Here is a 7,876-nt window from a genome sequence, read left to right on the forward strand (position 1 = left end):
GCAACTGTGGAGCTCTCCCCATGGGTGAGAACATCTGGGCAGTCTGTTGGCTTCGTTTCAGGCTTTCACTTATTCAGCGCATACTCACTTGTTTCCTATGCTATCTCATTCTTCAATTCATAAACATTAAGTTGATGCCGTTGATTCATTCAAGAAATGCCACTCAATGCATCTTTAAGTAAGAACCTGCTGCATCTGCAACAGTGGTTTAATAAGAATAAAATGGTGAGTCCCTGACTGTGAGGGGCTAACACTCTCACTCAGGAGGGACAATGTATATGATAAAAAGATGAATAGCTTTACGTGACAGTGAGTGATTAGGGTCCAAGAGAAGGATAGAGGCTATAAGGGTTGGAAGTTGGGGGGGCACTGGTTATGTGGCTAGTATGGACCGGAAGGGTTCTAGCATGCCTCTGGTTATTCCTTGACGCGTGCTATTAGCACAGGTGGAGAGGATGAGAGAGGTCACTTAGGTAGGGGAACAGTATGTGCAAAAAGCAGTGAATTGGAGAAGATTAAGAGGTGTATGAGTTTAGTGTAGATCTCCATCTGGAGAAAAGGGTTTCCGTAAGAGATTAGCGGAAGCAGTGAGTACAGAGTCTTGCATTTTGGAGAGGTAAGGAAAGTCAGGCAAAGACTTTTGGCTATCATCTCACTGGCAGAGAGGTTTGTTTTGCTTGTTTTGTTTGGTTTTGTTTCTTTATAGGTTGTTTTAGTCAACGGAAATGTTTTTATTAGTGAAATCACAGAAGAGTCCTCAGGACCAACACAGAAAGAAAAAGGGAGACTGCAGAAAACCACTGGGGAGTCAGGTGAGACAAGGGAGAGATTTTAAAGCCTCAGAAAACATGACTGAGGCAGCAGAGCTTGGAGGGCCTGTGGCAAAGGCAGAGAGCACACAGAGCCTCCATTTCGGGGTTTGGTTTCTCTTGCTCTGGTTACTGTGGGCTAGAAGGTAGTGTGGGGTACACAAGGAAATGTCTGGAGGAAGGCACTGGAGAAAGAGAAGAATAAAAGGAAGAAATGGGGAGGGGATAGATAGAGACAGAGAATCAGACAAGAGTAAGGGATGAAAGGAACAAAGAGCACATGGTCAATGAGGTTTCGGGAGACAAAGGAAATTAATCAAAATCATTATGTGACAGGTTGGAGTTCAACTCACAGATTCAGGTTTGCAAGTAAATATGACCATTTTTTTTGTAAATTTATTCTTCTCTGTCAAGGCCCTGTTTTGCAGGAGACAGTCATGTCAGCTCAATGTCTGTAACTTCCTCCCATCAAATCCCTGAGGTGGTCTCTCATTTGCAGGACCTTCGGTGGTACCGAGGTGATGGAGGTGGCTGGAGGGGTTGGGGCCTCTGCCCTTGGTTGCCATCTGTCCGCTGGGCATGTACCAATCCTGCCAGTCACCAATCCATACAGACCACCCCTGAGGCAAGCTTTCGTTCTTGCCTATCAGGCCTTCAGGGCCTCCCAGGGCTGCTTCCATGCTCTTCTCCCCCACTGTAGAATCATGGTGCCTGTGCCATGCTGGGGGTGGGGAAGTTCACAAGCCCATTGGCCTGAAAGGACCACGGAGTGCCATCTTCCCAACAGAATTGCTCTATCCCTGGAGGGCTCTTCCTTGCTTTCATAAAACAAAGGTATCTGGGTTTTTGTCCCCCTGCCATCCCCCCACCCCCAGAGACCCAACCCTGCAGTAGGACCAGTCTGTTTCTACTCCAACTGTCCTCCCGCCCTACAAATGTAGGCAATTGTCTCTGTTATTGAGCACATCCCATTTATGATGAGGCTGAAACAATTTATAGGTGGGGAAAATGACATAGAGGGTTATGTGACTTGCTCAAGGTCACACACCTTGTCAGTGAAAAAAATGAATAAAAATGAAATATGCTAGCTTAACCTCCTTTTTCTTTTCCTTCCACTTTCCCTCCTTTCCTTTTCTCTCTGTTCTCTCTCTTTGTTACTTTCTTTCTCTTCTTTCCTCCTGGTCCCCAGAAGGACTTATTACGTGCCAGATAGCATATAGGTACTGGGTATACCATAGCAAACAAATGAAACATACTGCTTTCATGAATTGTGATTCTTATAGGGGAGATGGACATTGTGCACGTGCATACACAGACTCATAATGTAAATTGTGGTCAGTATTCTGCTCACTCTGGCAGCACATATACTAAAACTGGAACAATACGGAGGCTGGCATGGCCCCTGTGCAAGGATGACAGGAAAATTCATGAAACATTCCATATATTTTAGGGAACAGACCAATGGTTACCAGAGGTGGGTGGGGGGATGGGTTGAATGGGCAATGGGGATTAAGAAGGTGCACTTGTGGTGAGCACTGGGTGTGGTATGGGAGAGTTTCAGCACTGTGTTGTATACCTGAAACTAATATTATACTGTATATTAACTAACTGTAATTTAAATAAAATGTAAAAAGATAAATTGTGGTCAGTACTGTGACTTCTATGAGAAAGCACAAGGGGGAACTTAATTTAGGTTAGGCAATCAAGGAAGATCTTTCTAAGGAAGACACATTTGAGCTCAGAACTCAAAGACAGGGATGAGAGCATTCCAGGTAGAAAGAATGGCATAGGCAAAGACTTGATATGTTCACAGAGCTCAAAAACACTTGTGTGACAGAGGTACTTCAAAAAGGGAAAATGGAACAAGATGTGGTTGGAGGAAGCGACAGGATCAAAGTCTATAGGGCTATTTTAGGCAAGTCAGAAATTTGGATTTTATTTTAAGCTTAATTGAAAATCAACTTAAGCAGTGGAATGACATAATCTGATTAACATTTAAAAAACTCTTCCGGCTGCTCTGTGGAAAATGAATTGAAGTGAGGATGGATGGAAAAGGAGAGAGTAATGGGAGTTGGGGTCTCTTCAGGTTCCTGGGAGAGATGATGTGGCTTTGGACCAGGGTCCTGCAGGTGCAGATGGAAAGAAATGGAAGAATCAGGTCATGTCGTTGGAGGAAGAGTTGACAGATAATTGGATTTCAAGTGTTAGGGGGACAGATGTCCCAGGTTTCAGACATGAATGACTGATTATATGTGGTTCTATTTACTGATGAGGAAGACTAGGAAAAGAATAGGTTTGGATGAGAAGAGTTTGGTTTCCTGTGAGAAGATGTTTCATCTTGCGGTGTTGTGACTGTAGCAGAGACAAAGGTGGACACTAACGCAGTGTTTCCAGTTCCTGAGCATGAGAAAGAAAACGTTTACTAGCATCCCTTGTCCTCAATGGAAATCTTTCAACCAAGTTCAGGAAAATGAATTTTCAGGGAAATAATGTCATTTTCTGTCCAAGTCATGTGACCATCCCGCCTCTTTCTGTAGCAACTTTAGAGGCAGCCTTTTCTAGATGGCACAGCTGAAAGATGATGGAACCTTTTTAGCCTGGGTTCCCGAGTGACTGCCTCAGAGCTCTCTGCTCACCCTCAGTGTATGCTTCATATGAGTGGGGATATGCTGAGATTGTGAGGATCGATTGTGAACTCTTCAGGAATTTTCCAAGCTGCTTATTGGGTACAACCACTATTAAAAATTAAAAAAGGAAAACTTAGAGAGATTATGTTACAAACAAAGGTAATATGTATCCAACACATATCCCTTCCCAATTATTTTACCAGATTCATCTATACTCTTGAGGTGTTTAGGTCAATTGTATTCATGTGGTAAATAACACAGGATGGTGTGATGCTATGCATCTCTCTTTCCCACTCTGTGTTCAACGGCATTGCGTTGGGAGCCCAAACTCAGCCATGGTGTGGGCATTTATACCTTGAAGGTCAACACATGCTGTAAATCAGGGCTTGAAGAATTGCTGCGTTGATTATTTAGACATATGAAAATGGTGAGAAAAATGCCAGAAATACAGATTAACAGTACTTTGGCCGTGTAGCTGTTACATTGTGAATAGCATTCAAAGTTAAGAAAACATTCAAAACTATTATCTTATTCAGCAAAGAAGTTGCCAATGCCATTGACAGTGAAGCTCTAAGAGTCATCTTGACAGTTTCACTTTTGTCTAACTTGTCAATGGAAACAGGTTATTGAATCAGAGATGGAATAAACAGGTGTGGTTTTTGTTTGTTTGTTTGAATAGCAAGAGTGAGTGATGCGTTTCTATGCTCTCTATAGACGGTCTTTATAGCCATGGGTTTGTTTGCCTTTTTTTATTTTTTGATATGGGGTAAAACACTTAACAGTCTCAACAAAATCCTGTGCTGGGACACCAGTAGAGCTACATGAATTCAGGGTAAGGAAGGAAAACCTCTCTCTCTCTCTCTCTCTCTCTCTCTCTCTCAGACCCAGCATCTAACTCCTCACGACCTGTTGTTCATTCTACTTCCTAAAGTCTCTCAACTTAGTTTTCTGTGCTCTCTCTCTCTGCTGACGTTGCCCTATTTGAGCTCTTCATCATAGTTTGCTGAGCTCAAAATAGTTCCAGGGTGTCCCTCTGGGTCTTCCGCCACATTGCTGCTGGAGGTATTTACTTTAAAATGATGAAACTGGATTCAGGGATTCCACAAGTGTGGGATAGAGATGTGGTAGAATATTATTCATCCATGAGAAAGAAGGAGAATTCCACTGTTTGTACTAACGTGGATGGACCTTAAGGGCATTATGCTGAGTGAAATAAGTCAGAGAAAGACAAACACTGTATGATGTCACTTGTATGTGGAATGTAAAAGAGCCAAACTTAGAAAGACAGAGTAGAGTGGTAGTTACCAGGGGCTTGGGAAAATGGAGCGATATTGGTCATAGGTTGTAAGCTTCTGGTTATAAGGTTAATAAGTGATGAGGTTAATAAGTTTGGGAATCTAATGTACAGCATGGTGATTATAGACAATAATACTGTATTGTATACTTGAATGTTAAAAAGAGAATGATCTTAAATGTTCCCACCAGAAAAAAAAAAAAATAGAAGAAGAAGAAAACAGCAATGTGACACAATGGGGGGGGGGGGGAGTAGATAATACTATGGTGGTGATTATTTTACAATTTGTAAACATATCAAATGAACACATTGTAAAACTTCAACTTAGACAATGATATGTCTCATTTACGTTTCAATAAAGCTATCAAAAATTAATTTAAAAAATAATAAATACCGGTCCTCCTGGTCCAAAAGACAGTATCTGGACAGTTCAGCATGTATACAAGGCCCTTGACCATGTGTCCTTGTCCTACTCTCACACCTTCACTTCCATCTCTGTTACTCCTTCATACAGCCCCTGCCATGAGTGACATCACCACTTGCTGGTCGCTGAACATGCCATGCACTTTCACACGTTCATCCCTTGGGGTGCCTGGGTGGCTCCATCAGTTAAGCGTCCAACTCTTGATTTCAGCTTATGTCCTGATCTCTCAGTCTTGAGATCAATCCCCGCACTGGGCTCTGTGCTGAGCGTGGATCCTACTTGGGATTCTCTCTCTTCCTCTCTGTTTGCCCATCCCCTGCTTGTGTATACACATGCTCTCTCTAGATAAATAAGTAAACGGCAACAAAAAGTCTGTCACTTGCCCCACTTTTCTGCCTGTAATCTCATTATTTAAAGCCCGGTCAAATGTTACCCTGTCATTTAAGTCTTCCTAAGTCTCTCCAAGTTGTGGTCCTGCCAATGTGTCCCTAATGCTCTTCCGTCTGTGCCTCTGTTGAGCAGAACATTGTCTCATAATCAGTCAGGTGGGTGTCTGACTGGTCCACCAGCCTTGAGGGCAGGCCCCTCAGGTAGCCCAGTGCTCAGCACAAAGCAGACACTCAAATTTTTTTGGATATTTTTTTTCCATGTGATTTGCATGGAATTAGGAACCTTCAATGATGTCATCTACAGCCCTGAAATGAAGTACCATTTATTGAAAAGCCCAGGGCCCCTGACCAACTTGCTAAGTAGTGGTTTGCCTAAAATGAACTGCATATGTGGCAGCTTTTCCAAGGTCTTTATCACAAGTCAGGCAGGATATACCACTGACTTATATGAAGGCATTTCACGGTACACATCTGGACATTTTTTCTTCATGCCAGGAGATTCCCAGAGCACAGTTAGGTTTGATGAACATTCTCATATGCATGTGTCTAATTATATGCTGAACAATTGATCAATTAATTTGTTGCAATTTAGACAACTTACTCTAATGTCATGTTTGTTGTTGTTTTACTATTTTAAAAAGTAGTAGATCCAGAATGATCCTTGGGAGTGAGAGCTCAATGCTCTCTAGTCCATAAAAAGTGAATGGTATCATAAGAGTGTTACATCCAGGCTCTTCTCACTGATATATGCTCCTCCACACTCATGCATAGGGTCTGAGTTTCCAGACATGTGGTATTAGATAGTTAAAGCACATTGATGTTAATTTGTGAAAAAGTGTGACTAATGTAGCCATGCTATATGACTATGTATGTGTGTGTGTGTGTATGTATATAGTATATCGTGTGTGTGTGTGTATGTGTGTGTGTGTGTGTGTAGTATATCTAACCCAAGACTAGATTTAAGAAGAAGCAGACAAAATGGGATTTGTTCCCACGTATTAGTTGCATGACTTAGTGTTATGGGCTGAATTGTATCCTCCCAAAATTCATATGTTGGAGTCCTAACCCCCAGTACCCATGGCCCACAATTCAGAGCCTGTTCCTTTAGGAAGGATATGAAATCATTGCTAAATATTAGCTTTGAAGGCATAAGAGGAAAATGGTTGTTATTTTCCCTTCTTCTCTAGAAACCCTACTGAATCCCATTAAGAAGAAAGTTCAGCTATTATAATAGAAAACTATGTGAAATGGCCTTTTCTAGAATAGCAGATATCAGTGCTTTGAGATGTATGGCGTCAAGAGCACTGTATATTTTGTGGCATATAGATTATAGATAACAAGTGAATAAATAAGGAATCTTGTATAAGAAATATGTTTACACCATCCGAGGTACTTATTAATAATGATCTTTTTTACCAAATAGTTCCAAAAATTGTTACTAACATCGATCACAGGACACAGTTTGTAAATTTTCAACCACATTTATGCCTCTTGCCTATATTTGATCCCTGTGATAAATAAGGTGGATTTTTCCCCCATGCAATAGAAATAAATAGGACCCCAGTAACTTTTGACATTTGCCATAGATCAAATAACAATTTGGAGCCAGAGGAATGACTAGAGCCTTCACCTTTGTAACAATCTTTAAGATCTAGGGAGAGACAAGAGCTGCCTAACCGTCCTTTACACATGTTGATTCATTCCAGTTTGGGTTGTTTTCACTGTAAAATTTAGGAAGACAGTGTGTAAAATGGTCCCTGGGCTTTGGTGAGATTTCTCAAAGGCAGTCTGAGGTCCATGTTAGCAGTATGTACCATCAGGATGAGAATAACAACCAGTATTTCACAGTATGTGCTCACTCCGATATCCAGATTCTTATACGGTCTTCCAATTTGGGCCAGTTTGACATCCTAACAAAAGGTAGTTTAGTCACCTTGTAAATGACTTTATGTAGGTTATTCTTACAGGATGTAGCTCTACGGAGCAGAGAAAACAAACTTGAACATAAACAATGCCGGAGCAGGTGTTCTAGCCGTTGGAGAAAAGTCATTAGAGTGACATTACTCAATCACTTTGTTTCCCTTATAATAATATATTATTTATTAGAAGCTTTGCTTTTTTTTCTCTCTGTGTCACTTTTTATAAATTTCACATCTAACATTTTCCCCCTTTGGGTGTGCCACAGCAGAAGCAAGTTATGCTTGCAGAAGGTGAGCCAGAGAAATTTTAATCCTGTTTTGACTAAACCTCTTCCCTAAGCTTATTTAGAAACCAACAGAACATTTAGCAAGACACTGCTGATATATATATATATATATATATATATATATATA

General features: G+C 41.2%; 1 non-coding gene across 1 annotated transcript; it reads left to right on the forward strand.

Annotated features, from left to right (window-relative positions):
- Positions 1–2,152: 2,152 nt before the first annotated feature.
- Positions 2,153–2,256, forward strand: LOC122216712. The gene has a single exon (XR_006201065.1). It is a non-coding gene; the product is annotated as a U6 spliceosomal RNA (small nuclear RNA).
- The last annotated feature ends 5,620 nt before the right edge of the window (positions 2,257–7,876 follow it).

The sequence above is a fragment of the Panthera leo genome, chromosome A3 (assembly GCF_018350215.1).
Source record: "Panthera leo isolate Ple1 chromosome A3, P.leo_Ple1_pat1.1, whole genome shotgun sequence".
Lineage (NCBI taxonomy): Eukaryota > Metazoa > Chordata > Mammalia > Carnivora > Felidae > Panthera > Panthera leo.